General features: G+C 35.0%; 1 protein-coding gene across 21 annotated transcripts in view; it reads right to left on the minus strand.

Moving 5' to 3' along the window:
- Nucleotides 1–22,242, minus strand: part of DLG2 (discs large MAGUK scaffold protein 2) — a 2,604,243-nt gene that overhangs the window by 1,462,116 nt on the left and 1,119,885 nt on the right. The gene's annotated exons all lie outside the window — the stretch shown is intronic.

A 22,242-nucleotide genomic window follows, 5' to 3' on the forward strand; every position in this document is an offset into this window, starting at 1 on the left:
ACTTTAGGCAAATCGTTTAATCTTTCTGATACTTAATTTCCTTATCTGTAACATGGAAATAATTAGCATTTACCTTAAAGTAAATGTGACATTTGAAAACATTTTCTGAGGAAATGAATAGGAAATATTGTTTATTAAGTAGTCATTCTGTTCAAATTGCTGGACCAGATGATAGAGAAAGATGGAATTTTTAAAAAGTAGCCTGATGTTATGGAGTTAATAGTTTATAGAGATGATCAAACACACACACACACATACACACAGACACACACACACACACACACATTTAGACAGGGCTTGAATAGCACCACATTAGAGACAGTAAAGGAGAAGTGCCTACATTAATTGAAATTCATGTTTCCATTCATCTAGTTTCACTGCCATTACATTAATATTTGCTTGCACTGTCTGCCTCACAGGTTGTCTGTGACATGTGCTAAAGGAAGCTCTTTGTAACCTTGAATATTCTACTTAATGAGAGCTGATATGATTAATTCCTAAGTATCTACCTCAGAACTTTGAGTTACACTCTAGAAATGAGGCTGAAACTCAGTCCCAAGTCACTTATATGTTAAATCAATAAAATATTTTCATTAGTTAATACTGATATTCTCAGAAGTTGTCTTGTAAAATCACTTCTTTCTATATCTTTATATATTTATATATCTTTATATATTTCCTCTCAGTTGCCAAGGTCTCTAAGTTCTGTCTCCATAATATCTTGCACACCTATTTCCCTTTCTGTATTCATATGGCTAACATTCTAGTTCAGGACATTTTCATCTTTAGTGGGAATTATTGTAGGAAGCTTCTTTTATTGTTGTTAAGTCATTTCAGTTGTGTCTCTCTGTAATCCTATTTGGAATTTTCTTGGCAAAGATAATGGAAGGATTTGCTATTTCCTTCTCCATCTCATAATATAGATGAGGAAACCGAAGTTAAGTGACTTGCTCAGAGTCACACAATAAGTGTCTGGAACTGGATTTGAATTCAGGTCCTCCTGATCCCAGGGCTGTCATTCTATCTACTATGCCAACTAATCGCCCCTATAAGAAGCCACAACAAATATCTAAATAATTGCAGTCACTTCCTATTTAGTTTTGTCGTTTCCTGTCTTCAACACAACCTCCACATTACTACTTTAAATTTCTTTGCAAAGCACTGATCTTACTATGTCACTAACTTAAGCCAAAACCTTCAAAGGTTCCAGAATAACTATAGTATAGAAAAAAAATCTTTACTCAGGTATTCCATGCTCTCTACAATCTGATATCTGCCTACCTCTCAGCCTCATTTCACATATTCTACTAATTTATTGTACATCAGCCAAATTAGATAACCAGCTATTATATGAATTCATCATTTTGTTTCTATATGCACTAAGGAGGGAAGGGAATAAGCATATATTAATTATGTCCATGAACAACTATTGATTTAATTTACTTATATAACAGTCCTAGGAAGTATTATTATTATAACCAATTTACAGTTGAAGAAACAGAGATTAAGTGACATGCTTAGTCTCATCATACAACTACAAAGTATGAATCATATTCCTAACTTTAGGCCCAGCATTCATTGAACCACCTAGCAATTATGTTCGTGCTTAGAATCTTTTTGTTTCCACCTTTAAAAATTCTTAATTTGTGGGGACACCTCAATTGTATACTCCATCTGAAGTCTCCTTTGATTTCTCTCCCCTCCACTCCCAGCTATTGGCACTCTCTCCCTATTTCAAGTTATATTGTATTATACTTATCAGCATACTAGTTTCTTTAGCATTAGGGACTAGTTTCATCCATGTCTTTGACATCCAGCTCCTAGCACAATGCCTTATGAATGATAGGCACTTAATTTCTGTCAGTTAACTTGAATCACAATTGACCATTATGCTCCCTTTAAGTCTAAGCTTCTCTAAGACTAGAAATAAAGAAGTACAGATTTTTCAAAAGGAAGGAAGCAAAAACTGAGTGGGGTTAAGTTACTTAAAAAAATTCTTATATTTGATATTATTTTGATGTCTTTCACAACTTTCTTTTCTGCATATGACATGGATAATCAGAATCCATGACCCATAAATACTTATTGTTCTAAGCCTGTTATGACTGAAGGTTTGGTATTTTTTTTTAAAAAGGCATTTCAATAGACTTTCAGCCAAAGGTGACTCAGCAAGGTGATGTGGTGGCCAAAATAGTTGGAACTTGGATTGTATTAATAAAAGTCAAGAGACTGGAATAGATAAGGTGATAATTCCACTGTCTCTGTCCTCATCATATTATCCCAGAAGCACTATATTCCACTCTAAAGGCCACAGTTTAAAAGGCTGCTAAGAAAACTGGATAGCATGCCCTGCAAGTCAGCTTCAGAAACTGGAGACATATTCCTGGAGAAAACAAAACAGTGGAGAAATATATAATGACTCTCTTCAAAAATTAAAAGGATAAATAGGATCATAGATTTAGACTTCAAAGATCATTTAGTCCCCAGATTCTTAAATGATGGCTCATGACCCTATAGGGGGGGTCTCATAAATGAATGGGGGTATTATAAGTTATAATTTATTATCATATATAAATGTTTGATTTGTATGCATATTCCATATATTTATATACTCAAGGTCATACAAAAATTCCTCAGGCAAAATGAGGTTGTAAATGGAAAAAGTTTAAGAAGCCCCAATCTAGTCTACCTCCTCATTTGATAGATGAGAGGAGAAATCTCATACAGAATGTCACAGAAATTAGATTTAAACACAAGTCTTCAGACTCCAAATTCAGAAAGAAATTATACTTGTTCTTCATGGTTTCAGTCAGAATTAGGATAAATGAGGAAAGAGTCAGAGAGAATATTTTAGGTCAGGGTAAGGCAAGATTTCTGGACAATTAGTGTTATCCAAAATTGGAATGTGCTACCTGACTAGGCAGTTAATTTTCCATCACTGAAGGTCTTGAAGTAAAGGTTGGATGATTTTCTGGGCAAGGGACTATGGTAAAGGGTATTGATATCTTGGTTCATTATTGAACCAGCTTAACCTCTGAGGCCTGATTTAATTTTGCATTTCTAATGATTCTTTAAAAACAACAATTTCAACTGTTAGCCAAGAAGAGCAAGTGTTAAATTGCTACCTCTCTTCACCCACACCCATTTTCTTCATCTTTCCTCTTGAATTTCCACATAAATATTTATACAGCCAACTGTCAAACCCATGCCTGTCACATTTGAAAAGGAGAAAAAATTAAATGAATAATAGGTTATGAGACAAGAACAAACAGTGGTATGAAAAAAAACCCTGCCAAACTATCCTCAGTCTCTGAGACTCTATGTGCCAAGGCTGAGGAGTAAGAGAGGTTATAATTTTTCTGCTAGGACATAGTGTCATCTGATTAAATTATAACTGAGTCCAAAAAGAGAAATTATTCTCTCCATTTTTGTGTTGCGTCAAATCTTGCCTACTCTTTAAGGACTAGTTCAAATTCCTCTTCTTCTAGGAAGTCTTTTCTGACTAGATTATTGAAAGTATAGACATTTATAAAGGGGAAGGGACCGTGGAAATGATCTATTCTAATCCTTTCTTTTTTTGCACATGGAGAAACTGAGGCACAAGGAAGAGAAATGACCTTTTTGAAGTTACACAATCAGTCACAGATTCTATTCCAGATTAACTTTTTCCTTCTCTGGAGGTTTATAACATTTTAATTATATATTACTTACTAATTTTCTAACTCTCTATCATTTCTTCTCAGGACTGTAAAGTCTTTGACAGCAGAGACCCTGTCTTTCTCCTAATGCCAAAACTGTCTCATCCAGTTAGGATGAAAAATTTTTCAGTATTATGTTACTTAATAAAAATGTAATAATAATGATGATGATGATGATGATGATAGCAGTAGGTAGGACTTAAATAACACTATATATCAGGTACTGTGCTAAACACTTTACAGATATCTCATTTCATCCTTACAACAGTACTGGAAGATAATTGTTCTTATCGCCATTTTATAGCTGGGGAAACGGAGGTAAATCGGAATTTAGGGACTTGGCTGAGGTCACACTGCTAGAAAGTATTTGAAGCCAGATAACTGCCCAAATCTTACTGACTAGAGTTAGTAGGTAGCTACTGTATCATTTAGCTCCCTAGGAAAGGGAAGGAGAAATAATAAGTAACACTAAGAAACTAACCACAAAACCTATAAAACATTCACAGCTTTCAAAACATTTTGCATACCTTATCTCACTTGATAATAACATATTTATCTCATTTGTTAAAAAAAATCCATGTTGTGTCTCATAATAATACATGATAATACATTTGATTCTCTTCGCAAAATTTCATAGTAGGAGGAGGAATAATATTAATACAACACTGAATATAACAATAGCTAACATTGACATAGTACTTTAATATTGGAAAACAGAAAAAAAACTTTTTAGCATTATTTCCCCATTTTACAGAGAGAAAATTGAGGCTTAGAAAGGTTAAGTGATTGATTTAGAAGGGAAAGTTGGAGAACCAGACACATGTTTAACAAGGCTAGACTTTATGTGTAGCATTGGGACTTAAGTCCCTGAGTTTCCCTAATTTTCTCTAAATTTCTTCTCTACAAATGGATGTTCAGCTAGTCTTCGGAGGCAAATGTTGACGGATATGTATCCTTAATAACATATACTTCAAAATACTGGTATCTGGTACTATACTGGTAGCAATTTAATAATTGGCTCTTTGGGGAAGGAAGAAAATGTGCCCACAACAATTTTTAACAATGTGAACTTAATTTGCATTATTAGCATTTTCTTCTTCATTTTCTTAAAACTATGAACAATCAACCATATGTCAACAGTAAAATATAAGAATACTAAACCAACCTCTCATTTGTAACATTTGTGAATTTCTGAAGTGTAAATGCTCACAATTAAAATTTAACAATAACTCTGAGCCTGAAAAGCTGGCTCCAGCATGCCATTGTCTATGATGTACATGAATTTTTCATTCTCCACATCAGTCTTTACTACTGCTGGGAGAGGTTAATGCAAAGCCAAAAAGAATGGGACTAGTTGCTGTCAGACTAGGATTCAATTCTTGGCTCAAATATTTACTTGCTATAGGACTATGGGCCTTTCTCCACCTCTGTTTTCTCATATGTCATAAAGGGCTAATCTCTGTATTTACTACTGGCCAGATTTGTTATAAGAGGAACACTATATAAATCTAAAGACCTTCTGAAAATATAAATATTGCTAATGCTATTTATTTAAAATATATTTTATTCATTTCATTAAATATTTCTCAATGCTAATTTACAAAATTAATATTCATTTTAAAAATATTGAATTCCAAATTCTTTCCTTCCTTCCTTCCCTTTTCCATCTTGAGAATGCAAGCAACAGAACAATTACACATATGAAGTCATATAAAACATATTGCAATATTGGTCATGTTGTAAAAGAAAATATATAAAACACAAGAAAAAATGAAAATCTGCTTTAATCTGTAATCAGACTTCAGTTCTTTTTCTCTGGAAATAACATTTTTCATGTGAGATGCTTTGAAAATGTATTGGAGCATTGTCTTAATCAAGGCAGTCTTTCACAACAATTGCTTTTTTGCATACAATATTCTTCTGGTTCTCATTTCATCCTGCATCACTTCATATAAGACTTGCTAGGTTTTTCTGAAACCATCTTGCTTGTCATTTTTTTTTATTGCAATAGTATTCTATCACTATAGTTATTATTAACAACATTCTGTACTCTACTTGGGATTACATCTGGGATAGCTGTGTCTTATCCCTTTCCCCTGATCTACACTCTTAAAGCATACATTGAAAAAGTGTTTTAAATGGTTGGTTGTGTACCTAGTTCTATTGTGGAATAGTGAAGGAAATGCTGAATTTGCACTACCAGTTCAAATTCTATTTCTGGCACTAACCAGCTATTCAGTCATGGGTAAGATAATATCTGTATCCATTCGAGACCTCAATCTCTTCATCTCTCAAATGGGAGTGATTACACTTATACTACCTTACTTGGGGCACTGTTGTGAGGTAAAAGACTTGAGAAATCTTAACATTTTCTTGAAGTATGAGTTATGAAAATGGAACAAGCACAGATTCATCAGTTGCACAGACTTCAGTCTCAAAAGCTTCTCCTTATTTATAAAACTAGCTGAAAATGCCCGTCTCTAACAGATCAAATGACTATTGAATTTTTTTAGGTCTCATGATGTCTGGGCTAGGACCTAGAAAAGGTATACTAAGGAATTCCATTTCATGACTAGGAGAGAAAACAAGCAAACTACAGCAAATCAGGGCATGACTTCATTTCTTCAGTCTGTAGATATTAGCACTGCATGAAATTCTTTCTTGTTAGAAGGAATTTGAATAAGTAAGAAAGCACACAGAGACTCAGTCTGCAAAGTACTGTTTAGAATAGTATAAAAAATATGTGGGCAGTTGAAAGTAATGTCTTCCCCTTTTGGATAACAAAGCATTTTAGTCTCTTAAATCCTTATTGCTTTCTCATTTCTGTTGCAATTATCATGCATTCCTATTACTCTTCTATATTAGACTAAGCACTGCAGAAGGGCAGGGATTTTGCTATATTTTTCTTTGTATCTCTCCATGGCTCAGGCTGCTCCATATATACATATGTAAAGGCTGCTCCTTTAATAATTGCTTGTTGAATGGAATGGTATCAACTAGATGTCCACTGAAGTCTTTTCTCAATGTGAAAATCTGTGATTTTGTGAAAGAATAAAAGCTAGATATTTTGAGAGATAAAAGATACACGAGTAGATTGGCTTCACCAGGGGTAGTAGAAAGTGCTGAATGATGTTATATGGACACAAATGGCCACTCTTAGCTTCTGCTAATTATGAAGAATGTGGCTTTTTTATGACTTCTACTTTTAACATTTGAAGAGACAGTTGTGATGTAATGATCAGGGCGTGATATTTCAAGTGAGGAAGACTGGAGGGCTCTACCACAAGCTACCTTGGGTAAGACATTGACAAAACACTTCTCTCTCTCAGTTAAAGGTTAACTTGTATTTTTCTTGTTGGTCAGTTGTTTTCAGTCCAACTCTTTGTGAGCTCAATAGGAGTTTGGAAAGGATAATGATGTGTTAATTACTACTCCAGCTCATTTTTACTCATGAAGAAACTGAGGTAAAAAGGATTAACCAAGATTATAGTGTCTGAGACCAGATGTGAACTCAAGATTGTTTCTGACTAAAAGTCCAGAACTTTAGCTACTAAGCTGCTGACTTATATTATTTATGTCTCCTTTTATTTTATCCTCCTGAACTTTATGACCCTAGAAATAAAATGTATGATGATAAGGGAAGGGGGAAGGGAATAATAATTTGTTAAGTGACTACTTAGTGTCAAGCATTGGGCAAAGTGCTTTACAAATATTACCTCTTGATCCTCAAATCAATCCAGTGAAGTAGAATGTTATTATCTTCCAATAAACATACTTTACAAATGAGGAAACTGAGTCATGCAATGATTAAGTGACTTCTCCAGAATCACAAATTTGAGAACAGGCTAAATTAGTTTTTTTTTTTTTTCCCCCTGAAAATGTGTGGAGGGGAAGCTGAAAGTATGGATATTGCCATCATCCAGGGAATTCAATTTGAGATTAACCAAAAAATCCTGGAGTTGGGAACAGATCTGGGAACAGTTTCTGATCACACATATTCCTCACTTAACATCCCCAAAAGGTAAAAAATGGAGGATATCTGTGAGGTTGAAAATCCTTGGATTGATCAGAATGAGTTTTAAGAATTGCAATTCTTGTTTTAGATGACTGTACAGAATTAGGATAATAAGATTATAGCAATATAAAATAAGATAATATTTATTAAATACTTAGCATAGTTTCTGGCATGTAGTAGGTACCTAATATATGCTTGTTCTTTTCCTTTCCTGTAGATTTAAAAGAGATTAAGTCAAATAATCTAACTGAAGAAACTGGCATAGAAGTAGAAGTGACTTGCTTGAGGTCATATAGATAGTAGTCACCAGAGGTACATTTTGAAAACAGGTCTTGTGACTCTGGAGGCTAAATTTTCTTCAAATGTTCCTGTTCTCCAAAACTATCACTATCCCCAACTACCCCTTCCCCCCCCCAAAAAAAAAAAAAAGAAGTAAGAAAGAAAGAAAGTGGAACAAAGGAAGGGAAGGAGGAAAGGAGAGAAGGGAGAGAATGAGGGAGGAAAGAGGGGAGAGAAGGTTGGGTTTAGAAAGGAATGGAGGGAGAGAAGGAAGGAGGGAAGGAGGAAGAAGGAAGGGAGGAAGAAAATTTCAGAATCTTATCTGATAAAATCCAAACTATAGCATAGAGGCATGCAACAGATGGGAACATGGGATCCACTGGGGGAGTTTTGGCAGGAAACTTTAGCTGGCATTAGCAAAATATCTAAGTTAAGCATATTTAAAATTAAGCTTAGGCCTTTTATACATAAAGAGGCAGTAGGGGATATTAAAATAGAGCAATAGAAACTTTCTGGGGTTTGGATGAAAGGAGATGCATATACATATATCTTTAAAAGGTCAGAACATTTTCAGTAAGGGAGGTATAGTCAAATGAGAACTGGCATTTCTTTATTTTTTAGGACATTGAGTGATATGAGACAATGGGTGGGTGGGGAGTTAAGTGTCTGAAGTCAGATTTGAATGAAGGTACTCCTAACTAAAGAATTAATACTCTAACCATTGTACCACCTAGTTTCCATAAACAAATATTTCTTATAAGGGCTTCTTAAGTGCCATACATCCAGCTAAGTGCTGGGGATACAAAGAAAAGTCAAAACTAGACCATGCCTTCAAGGAGCTCACACTCCAAAGAGAGTCCTATAAGAAAGAGTTAAATAATGTAAACACAGTTATACCAATTTCACATGTGATGAAAATTTCTTTTAGAAAGATTAAATCATTTGCTCATGAAGAGTCATAATGACACTGAGTGGAACAGTCAATAGCTGGACCCACATCAGGGCTCTTTCCATTCCACTATCTCTCAAGCCTAGTATTACTTTTAAGTATCACAGACAATGATAAAGTACAATGATGTCAGGAGGAAGGGGATCAAATTCTGAGGGGCCTTGAAGTCATGCCAAACAAGAATAGGTTAGTGAACTGGTGATATTTTTCCTAGAAAAGAGAAAGCTGAGAGGGTGACAGTAGCAGCCCTCAAGTTTTTGAGTGGTCAACCAATGAAAAATAGATTTAACCAGTAGGTGGGAAAGTGGCTAAAATCTAGAACTGGAATCAAAAGGACATGATTCCAAATTCCTTGTCACTACTTCAGTTTCTCATTTGTAAAATGGGGAAAATGATAGCAACTACTTTCCAAGGTTTTTGTGAGGATTAAATGAGATAATTTATGCAAGGCACTTTGCTAACTTTAAAGCTCCATTTCAATTCTCAACAGTGATAATAATAACAATAATAAACTTGTTCTGCTTTATTACATCAGAGGAAAAATTAGGAACCAAAGAAAGAAAAAATGTGGAAGACTTTATTTAGTCAAAGTACTTACTTGGTATTTCAAGCAAAGCAAAAAAAAAAACTCCATCACATTATAGGAACAGTGACCAGCATACAAATGCTGTTTTCTACTTTCTCAAGGAACACAAGGTGAAACTATCACCTATTCAAAGAGTTAATTAATGTTAGCCTTAAACCCTATTCAGAGTAATTGCTTCCCTCTGGCAGCATCACCTAGCAATATATAAGTTGTATGATTTTATTTCTACCCCATGAAAAGACAACTGAGAAAAATTACTCTTCAAGAGAGTTAAAAATTTGGACCACCCAATACTCAGGAGAAAAGGTAACAATATCCTTTTGTAAAAGACACAGCCACAATCTATCCCTCTGACCATTCATATCCTTTATCCCAATACTATGGTATATTGAGCTTTAAAGATGCAACCATTATTCCACATTATCCTTGCCTTTGAGAATCACAAAAGTTTTAGAGCAGAAATACATGATATCAATAGGTGATGAGATTCCCATCAAAAAATGGAAGACCATTTTTCTCTTATAGAAACCAAGTCTGTTTCAGGTATGTGTGGATGTAAATGATAGCTAGGTCTCTCAGAAATTCAGAATTTAATTTTATCTCACTTTAGCAATCATCCTAGGTAGCTAGATGGCACAATAGGTCTGGAGACAGGAAAACATGTTCAAATCTAGCCTCAAACACTAACTTTATGGCATTGGGTAAGTAACTGAACTTCTGATTATCTCAGTTTCTTGTTCTGTAAAATGGGTATAATAAAAGCATCTATTTTCTAAGGTACTGAGGATTAAATGTAAAGCATTTTGCAAACCTTGAAAAGCTATATAAATGCAAATTGTTTATATTTGTTTTTTGGCTGTTGCTTTAGTTTTCTACTATGTCATGCATTTTCAACTTCTCTGTTGTCACCTGTGCTAACTATATCAGTAGGTCAGTCAGAGGTACTCCTTGAACCCAGGTCTTCCTGAATTCAAGCAATTCTTTGCTGAGGCAAATTGCTACTTAGCCTGAATCACTGAATGACTGTTGCCTCAGCCAAATGGAAACCTGTTAAAGATCTTAGCATGAATAAGCCAAGATTTTCCTATTTCATCCAGTGCCATGTGCAGTCACCCTGCTCTATATCTGGCTACTGGACCCAGATGACTCTGGAGAGGAAAGTGAAGCAGGTGACCTGGCATAGGCTTCCTCACTTAAATCCAATTCACTTGCATGTCATGGCATTACCTCCCTGTTTTCACGATCCTCTCTTAAGACAACCCACTTTATCAACTACTCCATGCTGAACGTATTTTTGTCTTTTTTTCCCCCTGAGACAATTTGGGTTAAGTGACTTTCCCAGGGTCACACAGCTAGGAAGTATTAATTGTCTAAGGCCAGAGTTGAATTCAGGTCCTCCTGACTTCAGGGCTGGTGCTCTATTCACCTAGCTGCCCCTCTTGTCTCTCTTTTTAAGAAGAATAATCTGAAATTCCAAAAGCTTAGATGATTTTCTCAAGGATACACAGGAACTATCAAAGCCATGATTCAAACCCATGTCTCAAGTCAGACTTTAATGCTCCTTTTCCCTACCTCATGCTTGTCTGGTTTAGATTAAAAAATAAAAGTTCATTCTGGATTTATCTGAAAACCAGGAGGAATCTCAGCACAAGAGTGTGAAACAAATTCACAAGATTCCTTCATAGCTATTGTAAAGTCTCCCTCAGCTAGAGTACCCAGTATACATTAAAGTATTAACTTTGTGATCATCCAAGAGAAAATCCTTGCATAGACAAAAAAGAATTTCCAAGTCTGCAGAAAGTCTGCTAAGTTCAGGGACAACTAGTGAACAACAAAAACTCTCTCGTAACAAATATTCCCCCCAGAGATTTATTAAGGATTTTCACTACAATTTCTTTCAATTCTATAAACACATTTCTCATCCAATGACCTTTTCTCATTTACCATCTAACCAGCTGGCCAGAGAGAATCCCCAGGGCCTTGCTAGTTTCAACTAGAGACACTGTGCAGTGTCATCTGTTCCCATGGGTCAGTGACCTTCTGGACATTGACAGTATGCACATCCATCTAACCCTGTACTTTTCTCCTGGGAACCATCCTTGCAGCACAAGAGGCCCATGACAGGGCCTCCTGACCTTGGTTAGTTTATGACACATCATAAAAGAGAGCTAGCATTCTTCCCCTAAAATCTAGTCAGCTACAAATTATCCATCTGTTCATCTATGCCCTTTACCCCAACACAGTGTGGTATACTGGGTCTGAAAGATGAAACCATTATTCCAAAAGTTCCTGTTTAGTATCTTGGCCATGTCCTATTTCTGTCTCTGTCAGTCTATCTCTATCGCTCTCTGTCTGTCTCTTGCTCTCTTTCTCCAACTATCTGTCTCTTTTTCTGTGTGTTTATCTCTCCTTCTGTATGTCTCTCTGCTTCTGCCTCAGTTTCAGTGTCTCTGTCAGTCTGTGTCTTTGTCTCTCTTTGCCTGTCTCTGTCTCTCTCTTTCTCTCCTTTCTCTCTGCCTCTCTCTGTGTCTCTGTCTCTGTCTCTGTCTCTGTCTGTCTCTGTCTCTCTCTCTCTCTCTCTCTCTCTCTCTCTCTCTCTCTCTCTCTCTCTCTCTCTCTCTCTCTCTCTCTCTCTCTCTCTCTCTCTCCCTGAGAGCCTCAAGTTGCCTCTTTAGAAATATTATGTCTTGCTACTGACATAAAAAGATATCTATAGATATATGAGATTGTTTTCTACTATGTGTTTATCTATAGTTATATAGCAGAAAATAATTCAATTCTAACACTAGTAAACCATAAATACAATGCATTGAATGAAAAATAATGCTTTATCTTAGTCAAATCTTGAAGAAAACCTTAAGGTTTATTTAGAGAAAGTAATGAAAAGATGTTATGTAGACTCTGAAATTGTCTTTGGCCATTTTAGGAACTTTATATGTCATAATCAATTGCTCAATATATTTTCATTAATTTTTTTTCTATGAGCTAAGCTTTGTGCTTAGTAATGTGGAAATAAAGGGGGAAAAACACAATTCTTGTCCTCAAAGTGGTCACATTCTAATGGAGAAAATGACATGTAACCAGATAAGTACATAGAAGATAAATGGAGAGAGTTGATGGGAAACAGAGAAGCTTTATTCTCAATGCATCATAAGATATGGAGTTGGAAGAGATCATAGGAATAACTTAACTCTATTCTCTCATTTAAAAACTGAAATCTGGTACATACTGGTGGGACTTTTCCAGAAGGAGTTGCATCCAGAAATCCCAATCCCCAAATATAGCCTCTCTACTTACAAATGCTGCTTGTTCTCTTTACTAGTTTTGAGTGATCAAAAACAAATCAATTAGCTTCTTTCTGCTTCCATAACTTCACATATAAATTAGGACTAAAAACAGTACCTATATCCAAGTGCAGAAAAGAAGGATCTGGTGTGCTATGGCCATGGAGTTACAAAGAGTCAAACATGCCTGAATCGCCACAACCACACAATTACCACCACCACTACCACAATAACCAAAACCACAATCACCATGACCATGACCACAACCACCATCATCGTTACCACCATCACAATAACAACCTCTCAGAATTAGTATGAGGAATAAATGAGATATTTGTAAATGTTTCATAAACCTTACAATTCTATCTAAATGCTATTATTATATTTATTTGGATTAACATAATTTTATTTATTAGCATTATATTTACTGTTACTTTAACTCATAGGATTTCTATATATTTTATATGTGTGAGATATATACATTAACCCACATCATCATCCTTTTCTCTGAGTAATTAGTTCTGGATACTTCATTTCAAGAAAGATACTGATAAGCTATATAGAGTCTAGAGGACAGCTAAGAGGATAAATGTCCTTGAAACCATACAACTTGAGAAACAGTTCAAAGAACTAGGGTTAGTTGATCAAGCAAAGAATAGTCTTAAGTATGGCTAGCATGGCAGGTTCCTTTATCTATCTGAAGGGCAGTCACATGGAAAAGGGAATCAAGTTAGTCTTGGAGGATAAAACCCAGCATCATTTGAATTTCATATAAAGAAAATAGTTTCCTAAAACTTATAGATACTTATCAAAAGTGAAGCAAGCAATCTGATCTTGGAAAATAATATGCATAAGGACAACTGTGTCAATGGAAAAAACAGCAACAAGTATACAAATGAAAGTAAAATGTCAATACTAGACCTTCATCCCAAAGGAGAAATTTCAGTGTGCATCTTGCCTTTTTTTATAGGGGTAGCTGATTATTGGTATAAGTGTCAGAATCAGATGATATGTTGACTAGTTTCAATGAAATGGTCCCCCTTTTTTTTTCTTTGTCACTGTCTAGGATGGGGGAATGGATATTCTGGGAAACATAAGCAAAATATACATTTTTTAAGAAAAATAAAAAATACTTCCTATCAAGTAGAGTTGTCCATAAGTAGAATGGTTGCTTCAGAATGTTGTTTTCTCTCTGAGAGATCATCAAGAGACTTGGTGATCACTTGTAAGGGTATAACATAAAGAGGAGTTAGTTGTGGTTTAATCTAGCTGACTCAGGGTTCTTTCAACTATGAGATGCTAGAATTCTGCAATACTCTAACAAATGAAATGCAGCCTGAATAGATATAGGCTTTCCTAATCAGAGAGGCTAAAATCCTTGAAGGAGAAGGATGAAGATTTTAGCACATAGCCTTGCTCCAGAGGCCAAGAAAACAGAAAGCAAACTCTTGCAGGATCAAAGCCAGAAATTCATAAAAATCCAAGGGAGGACATATCAGAAGCTGGGATATCTGCACATTCACTCAGAATGGGGCCAGACAAATACCCCAAAGGGGAGACTACAGCTGACAGAAGATCTGCCTCACACAAAAAATCAGCCTGAGGCAGCTGGCTGTTCTGGGAGTGTGGGCCAGTTTCCATCTTTAATCAGCTGATGGCAATGTGCCTGCTAGGCAATAACAACCTCCACTATCAGCCTACACCTTCCTAGTGTTCAAAAATTGGTAGAAGGTAGAGGCAAAGCCTGAGCCATTACAATAAATACATTTTGGCAGTCTTTTGGAGCTTCACAATATCACAACACACTGTTTTGGACATGACATGTTTACTAGTTGGGAAATGGCCCATGGTAAATTTGAACTTGCTAAACATAACCACAGAATTTGGTGATGTGATATGACTTAGGCAGGGGATGAGGAGCTGGATTTGTCAGCACACTGATCTAGATTCAAATCCTACTTTTCACATCTAGGTAAGTCCCTTCATCTTTCTCAACTTCAGTTTCCTTATCTGTGAAAGAACTGTTAAGAGACTCAAATGAATTATTTTAAGTAATGGCTTTTTATTTTCAAAGGACATGCAAAGATACTTTTCAACTTTCATCCTTGCAAAACCTTGTATTCCAAGTTTTTTCTCCCTCCCTTCTCCCCACCTTTCCCTACACAGAAAGTAATCTATGTTAAACGTGTGCAATTCATCTATATATTTTTCCACAATTATCTTGTTGCACAAGAAAAGTCAGATCAAAAAAGAAAAAAAATAAGAAAGAAAACAAAAAGCAAGCAAATAAAAACAAAGGGAAAAACATTATGTTGTGATCCACATTTAGCTCCCATAGTCCTTTTTCTGGAGCAGATGACTCTCTCCATCACAAGATTTTTGGAATTGGCCTGAATGAACTCACTCTTAAAAAGAGTCCACCAGAACTGATCATCACATAATTATGTTGTTGCATAAGGTTCTCTTGTTTCTCCTCGCTTCATTTAGCATCAGTTCATATAAGTCTCTCAAAGTCTTTCTGAAATCATTCTGCTGATTCTTATAGAACCCTAATATTCCATAACATTCATATACCATAACTTATTTAGCCATTCTCCAACTGATGGGCATCTACTCAGTTTCCATTTCCTTGCCACTACAGAAAAGGCTGCCACAGAAACTAGGTATTGACCCATACTTAACACTGTACACCAAGATAAGGCCAAAATAGGTTCATGATCTAGACATAAAGAATGAAATTATAAATAAATTAGAGGAACATAGGATAGTTTACCTCTCAAACCTATGGAGGATGAAGGAATTTGTGATCAAAGAAGAACTAGAGATCATTATTTATAACAAAATAGAAAATTTTGATTATATTAAGTTTAAAAGTTTTTGTACAAACAAAACTAATGCAGATAAGATTAGAAGGGAAGCAATAAACTGGGAAAACATTTTTTTTTTACAGTCAAATAAAGGCCTCATTTCTAAAATATATAGGGAATTGACTCAAATTTATAAGAAATCAAGCCATTCTACAACTGATAGTCAAAGGATATGAACAATTTTCAGATGAAAAAATTGAAACTTTCTAATCATATGAAAAGGTGCTTCAAATCATTATTGATCAGAGAACTCTGAGATAACACTACACACCTCTTAGATTGGCTAAGATGACAGGAAAAGATAATGATGAATGTTAGAAGGGATGTGGAAAAACTGGAACACTGATAACATTGTTGGTGGAATTGTGAATGAATCTAACCATTCTGGAGAGCAATATGGAACTTTGCTTCAAAAGTTATCAAACTGTGCATACCCTTTGATCCAGCAGTGTTACTACTGGGCTTATATTCCAAAGAGATCTTAAAGAAGGGAAAGGGACCCATATGTGCAAAAATGTTTGGTGCAGGCTTTTTTGTAGTGGCTAGAAACTGGAAATTGAATGGATTCCCATCAATTGGAGAAAGGCTGAATAAATTGTGGTATAGGAATGTTATGGAATATTATTGTTCTGTAAGAAATGACCAGCAGGATGATTTCAGAAAGGCCTGGAGAGACTTAAATGAACTGATGCCAGGTGAAATGAGCAGGACCAGGAGATCATTATACATTCAACAACAAGTCTATATGATGATCAATTCTGATGGAAATGGCTCTCTTCAACAATGAGATGATTAAAACTAGTTCCAATTGTTCAGTAATGAAGAGAATCAGCTACACCCAGAGAGAAAATTGTGGGAAATGAGTATGGACCACAATATAGCATTTCCACTCTTTCTGTTATTGTTTGCTTGCATTTTTGTTTTTTTTTTTACTTTCTAGATCCAATTTTTCTTGTGCAGCAAAATAACTGTATAAATATGTAATAAAGTATTGTATACTTTAACATATTTAACATGTATTGGACTACCTGCCATCTAGGGGAAGGGGTTGGAGGAAGGAGGGGAAAAGTTGGAACAGAAGGTTTTGCAAGGGTCAATATTGAAAAATTACCCATGCATATGTTTTGTAAATAAAAAGCTATAATAATAATTAAAAAAGAAAAAAACACAAAAGGCTGCCACAAACATTTTTGCACATATAGATAATTTCCCCTTTTTATGATCTCTTTAGGATAGAGACCAAGTAGAGACACTGATAGATCAAAGATTATTCACAGTTTGATAGTCCTTTAGGCATGGTTCCATATTGCTTTCCATAATGGTTGGATCACTTCACAAATCCACCAATAATATATGTATCCCAGTTTTCCTACATCCCCTGCAACATATATCATCTTTTCCTATCATTATAGCCAAAAGACTTCATTGAATTAATATATTATCTATGATAAAAGCACTTTGTAAACCTCAATTGAGATTTCCTTCAGTTTCTCCTGTTGATATTTTGTTTTTACATGGTTGTTTGGACATTATCTGCAAGTTTATGCAGTCATTGAGAATAGGGATTGGTTTTGTCTCTTTATATCTCCATTTCTCAGCATAGTGTGTGACACAATAATTGCTTAAAACTATTTCTTGACTCAATTTATTGACTAAATAGATGTAAACTTTGTTGTTGTAGTTGTTGTTATTGAAAAATCAAGTACCCAGCCTTTTCATTTTATAGTAATTTTTTTATTATTAAATGGTTTGCTAGTTCACTGGAAAATGGGATTAGAACATAGGTTTTCAATTCTATATTCTGCTCACTTCCTCCAGAGTTCTTTCTCCTGGACTGGACTGTCCTAGGCTGGATATCCTATCTTTTTGTCTTTTACCCAGATTTGCCAATCCAATGGTATAAACTGCTATATTTTAACTCTCCCAAACTATCATACAAAAAACTTTATGTAATCAATCTTAAATTCTTTGCTATTCTTTTCTTTTCACGTCTTGTTTTTCTAACTAAATCCATCATACCCTCTCTGAACATTCACACACACACATATACACACAGACACACACACACACATCATACACACATACACATACACATAATTCTGAAACATCCGGTCTTGCTACTCAATCTCTATATTCCTACAGTCATAGCATCTATCACACCTTTGATCATCTTACTTCCTCCTCCCTAGAATTCCCTTATTAGAAAACCCCTTGACTGATCCTCAAAATTCATTTTTTTCCTCTAAGTTTCTCATCAATCCTTCTGACTTATACAGAATAATTTTATTCCCACCCCAATTCCATACTGTTCCTCTAATGTAAAATAATTCTACCACCCCAATGGCTAGATTAAAGCAAATAAACTCACTCTCTGCTTAGAAATCCCTGAGACAATTTCTTTAAAAAAAAGAAAAAAATACAATTTCTTAATCTTCCTTGCTTCCCAATATATCTCCATTATGCATAGGGAAAATTTTAAAACTACAAAATGAAATAATTTTAGGGATTATCCATTTTCAGCCCTTTATTTTACAGATGGGGAAACTGAGGCTTTCATCTGATCAGAGGCTTGTTTATCTAAGGCCCCTTAGCTTTCAAATGGTAGTGTCAAGATGAGAATCCAGGTTTTTGGAATGCAAACCAGTGCTTTCTTCATTTTACCTTATATTTCTCCTCAGCTCCACAAGCTACCTCCCTTTTACATCATTCAAAAACTTAGTAGAATTTAATTTCTTCCAGAAAGAGAGTTGGGATTTTTCCCCAACACTATTTTGTCTAAACATTCAATTTCCAGGCCAATTGCCTTGTACTAAATGTAAATGTGGTATTTATTCTTTCCATTTTTTAAAATGCTTAGACAGTATCTCCATATCTATGTGGCCTTTACTGCATATATCTGTTACTAGCTTTCTGTTCTGCCCCAAATAGAAGATTACATTTGGGTGAAGATATTTCTATTTAATTTGCTTTGTATCCCACTAAGTATAATATCATGAGCAGATAAATGAGTTCATAACAAATATGTTTGACATTTTCTCTTTAAAAATTAAAATCAAATGTGAACATTTTAGAGTGTATCCATATTGGAAATAGCATAAGACTGAGAAACAAATGAGATTCTATTGTCAGCTCTGTTATTAAATTACTATGTGACCTTGAGAAAAACTTTTTTTTATGTCTCTGGGCCTCCTTTTCTTCATTTTACAAATTCAAGAAATTAGAATAAATGAGTTATAAGGATCTTTCTAAAGTGTATCAGAAGGCAATGTGATAGTATGTTGGAAAGAGGAGTAGATAAGGAGATAAAGATCTTGGTCCTAACTCAAAGAGAAGAGCAGTGGATTTGGAACCAGAAATTTTGGCTTTTGATTTCAGGTCTCCCACTGATTATTTGAATGACTGAGACAAGTCACTCTGGTTTCAGCTACATTCTCTGGAATAGGAGATGATTGGATTAAATAAGTAGATGCTATCATTATTTTATAGATGAGGAATCATAGGCTGAGAGAGAGAGGTAAAGCTTCCCATCCAGTGTTACACAGTTGATAAGTGTCAGATAAAACTTCCAGCTCTATGATTCTGTGTGATCATTTAGGACAAATGGATTTACCTTATTGTTTCTCTAGATTCTACATTAGTGATACTTTGAATGCTACATATACCAAAGAGAGAAGGAAAAAGGAAGTGAGGGAGGGAGGGAGGGAGGAAAGAAAGTAAGAAGAAAAGAATAAAGGAGAAAGAAGGAAGGAAAGAAGAGAGAGAAAAGGAAAGGGGGAGAAAGACAAAAAAAAGAAGGAAGGAAGGAAGAGAAGGAGGGAGGGAGGGAAGAAGAAAGGAAAGGAAGGAGGGAAGGGGGAGGATAGAAGAAGGAAAAGGGAGAGGAAGGAATGAAGAATAGGAGGGAGAGAAGAAGGATGGAGGAAAGAAGGGAAGGGAAAGAGGGAAGAGTACAAAAGAGAAAAAGAGAGAAAGAAACAATAAAGAAGAAAAAGTAAAAGCAGAATGGAAGAAAAGAGACAAAGAAAGAAAGAAAAGAAAAGAAAAAAGGGAGAAAGAAAAGCAAAGAGCAAAAGAAAGAAAAAGAAGGAGAAAGAAACTGAAAAGAAAATGAACCAAAAGAAAAGCTTTATAAACTTAAAATGCTGATTTGCTGTATGCTACACCATAAATGATACAATTCATTAAAACGAAAGACTTTAAAAGCCTGTAAAACTTAGCTCCTGGCTGGCAAATTGATGGCAGCTTGGTGTCATAATGGATAGAGCACGATTCAGGAATACCTGAGGTCAACTCCTCTCTGAGACACTTACGGTCTGTGATCCTAAGAAAGCAATTTAGCTACTCTCAACCTCAGTTCCTCACATGGAAAATGGAGGCATTAATAGCATCTCTCTTACAAACGTATGAGCATCAAATGAAATAAGCTATGCAAAGTCGAGTGAAGAAGCATTTAATAAGAGCCTACCATGTGCAGCTTTGTGGACTTTACACTGATATATAGACACTTTTATCCAATATTTTTCTGGATACCCTTCTTTCTCTCAAATAAGTATTAAATTTGCCATGTGATCAAGGCTCTAAGGTCTGTCTTTTATACTTTTGGAACACACAACAAACAGCAGGTAGTTAGCATACATATTGATCCATTAAATAGAGAAGATATCATCAGTGTAAGAAAAACACTACATTAATACATATGAGCTCTAATTATTATCACCATGTCTTACAACTGTGGAAACTGAGGCTCAGAGGAACTCAAACACTTGCCCAGGGTCACATACCCAATCCTTCGTAGATCCAAGTCTAGTACTTTAGCCCCAGACCAGAATCATCCTATATAGGGTCTCAGAAGTGGATGTGGGGGGGTCACAAAATTATGATTTATTTGTAATAAATATTTGTCTATATACTTATTTTATATGAGGCCATGTTAAAATTTTCTCAGGCAAAAAGGGTTGCAAGTAGAAAAAAGTTTAAAAAATCCTGCTTTAGCCTGTCTTATTAACTCTTCGTTCAAATAGATGACTTGTTTCCCATTAAGAAAATGAAATTCCACCTAATAAGGGAGGATGTAGAAAGTGTTTGCTTCAAAATGCCCTTTTATAGCTACAAGTGGCAGCCCAATGGATTTCTAATATCAAAAGGGCAAAGGAAAGAAAGCTTGGACCCTTTAATAAAGGTACCATTAAATGCTTTCAATTAGGATTTTAGATCTCTGAAGCTCAGAAGCTGAGGAAAAGCTCCAGTTTTCATTCAGTAATCACTTCTTTCCTTTGTGTTGGGCTCCTTTTCTGCTGCACAGGCTCCTACTGGGATTAGGCCTCTATGGCACATGATGCTATCTTGTCATGCTGTGATATGAAAAGAGATGTGTAGGGGCTGTGTTAGGGAAGGAATGGAAAATGAGAAGGAAAGCTAACTCAAGCTAATAATAGAAGAGCCATGAATGAAAATTTGCTCATTCACCTCTGTTTCTAAACATTCACAGCTTATAGAGCCTAAAAACAATTCAACTTAAAGGGCTTTTTGAGACCTCTCTGAAAGAAATTGTTTTTATTTCAGCGAATTACCTCCTATTTCCTATATTTTGTTTTTCACAAGTGTATTTGTGGGTAAGGGAACTCCAATCAATTTTTTTTCTTTATTTTTTTTCTCAAAGCATATTTTTAAATAACTTTCCTTATTTTTCAAGATTTTTTTCTTCTTTTCTAAGTTTTTTTTTTTGCAACATGGCTATTATAAAAACATTCTGCATTTCTACAAAGACATAATCCCCATAAAATTGCTTGCCTTGTCAAAGGGAGGCGTAAAAGAAAGGAATTTAGAAGTCAAAGTTTCAAAAAATGAATGTTAAAAATTGTTTTTCCATATAATTAAGAAAAAATGAAAACTTCAAAAGTCTTATTAAATATTAATTTCTACTCTATATAACTATATTCTGTTTACTTTGTAGATCATTTTAGGTTGCAATAAAACTTACTTTGCTTTACAGAATATCATATTCCAGTCTCTAACACCCTTAATTGTGTGATATCTTGTGTGATTCTTTCCTTGTGAGGCCTGGGTTTCTCCAATCATTTTCTATCTTTTATAACAAATTATTTTTAATGTGTTGACATATTACGTATATTTATTTTTATTTTCAAATCAACCTCTATCGGATCCATCATAGAACCTGATTCTTTGTAAAAAAGGAGAAAAGGAGAGAAAAAAAAAAACATATCAACTGTTTCTGATGATACTTACCATGTTCCACACCCACAGTTTTCTCACTCCTGCCTATAGTGTCAAAATTTAAATAGAAACAATGGAAAAGCTATTTCAGACTTAAAATGACCTTCCAACTGGCCTTCTATAGCCATTCCTCACACAGCTGTCAGACTGCCACTGGTAAAATATAAGTTTGATTATGTTATTGCCTTGCTCAAGGAACTTCAATGGCTTTCTATTCCTTCTAGAATAAATTTTAAACATTTCTGTTTAGCATTTAAAGCCTATCCCAATCTGACTTTAACCTATCTTTCTAGGCTGATTCTTTATTCTATTATTTTATATACCCAACGA

The sequence above is a fragment of the Sminthopsis crassicaudata genome, chromosome 3 (assembly GCF_048593235.1).
Source record: "Sminthopsis crassicaudata isolate SCR6 chromosome 3, ASM4859323v1, whole genome shotgun sequence".
Lineage (NCBI taxonomy): Eukaryota > Metazoa > Chordata > Mammalia > Dasyuromorphia > Dasyuridae > Sminthopsis > Sminthopsis crassicaudata.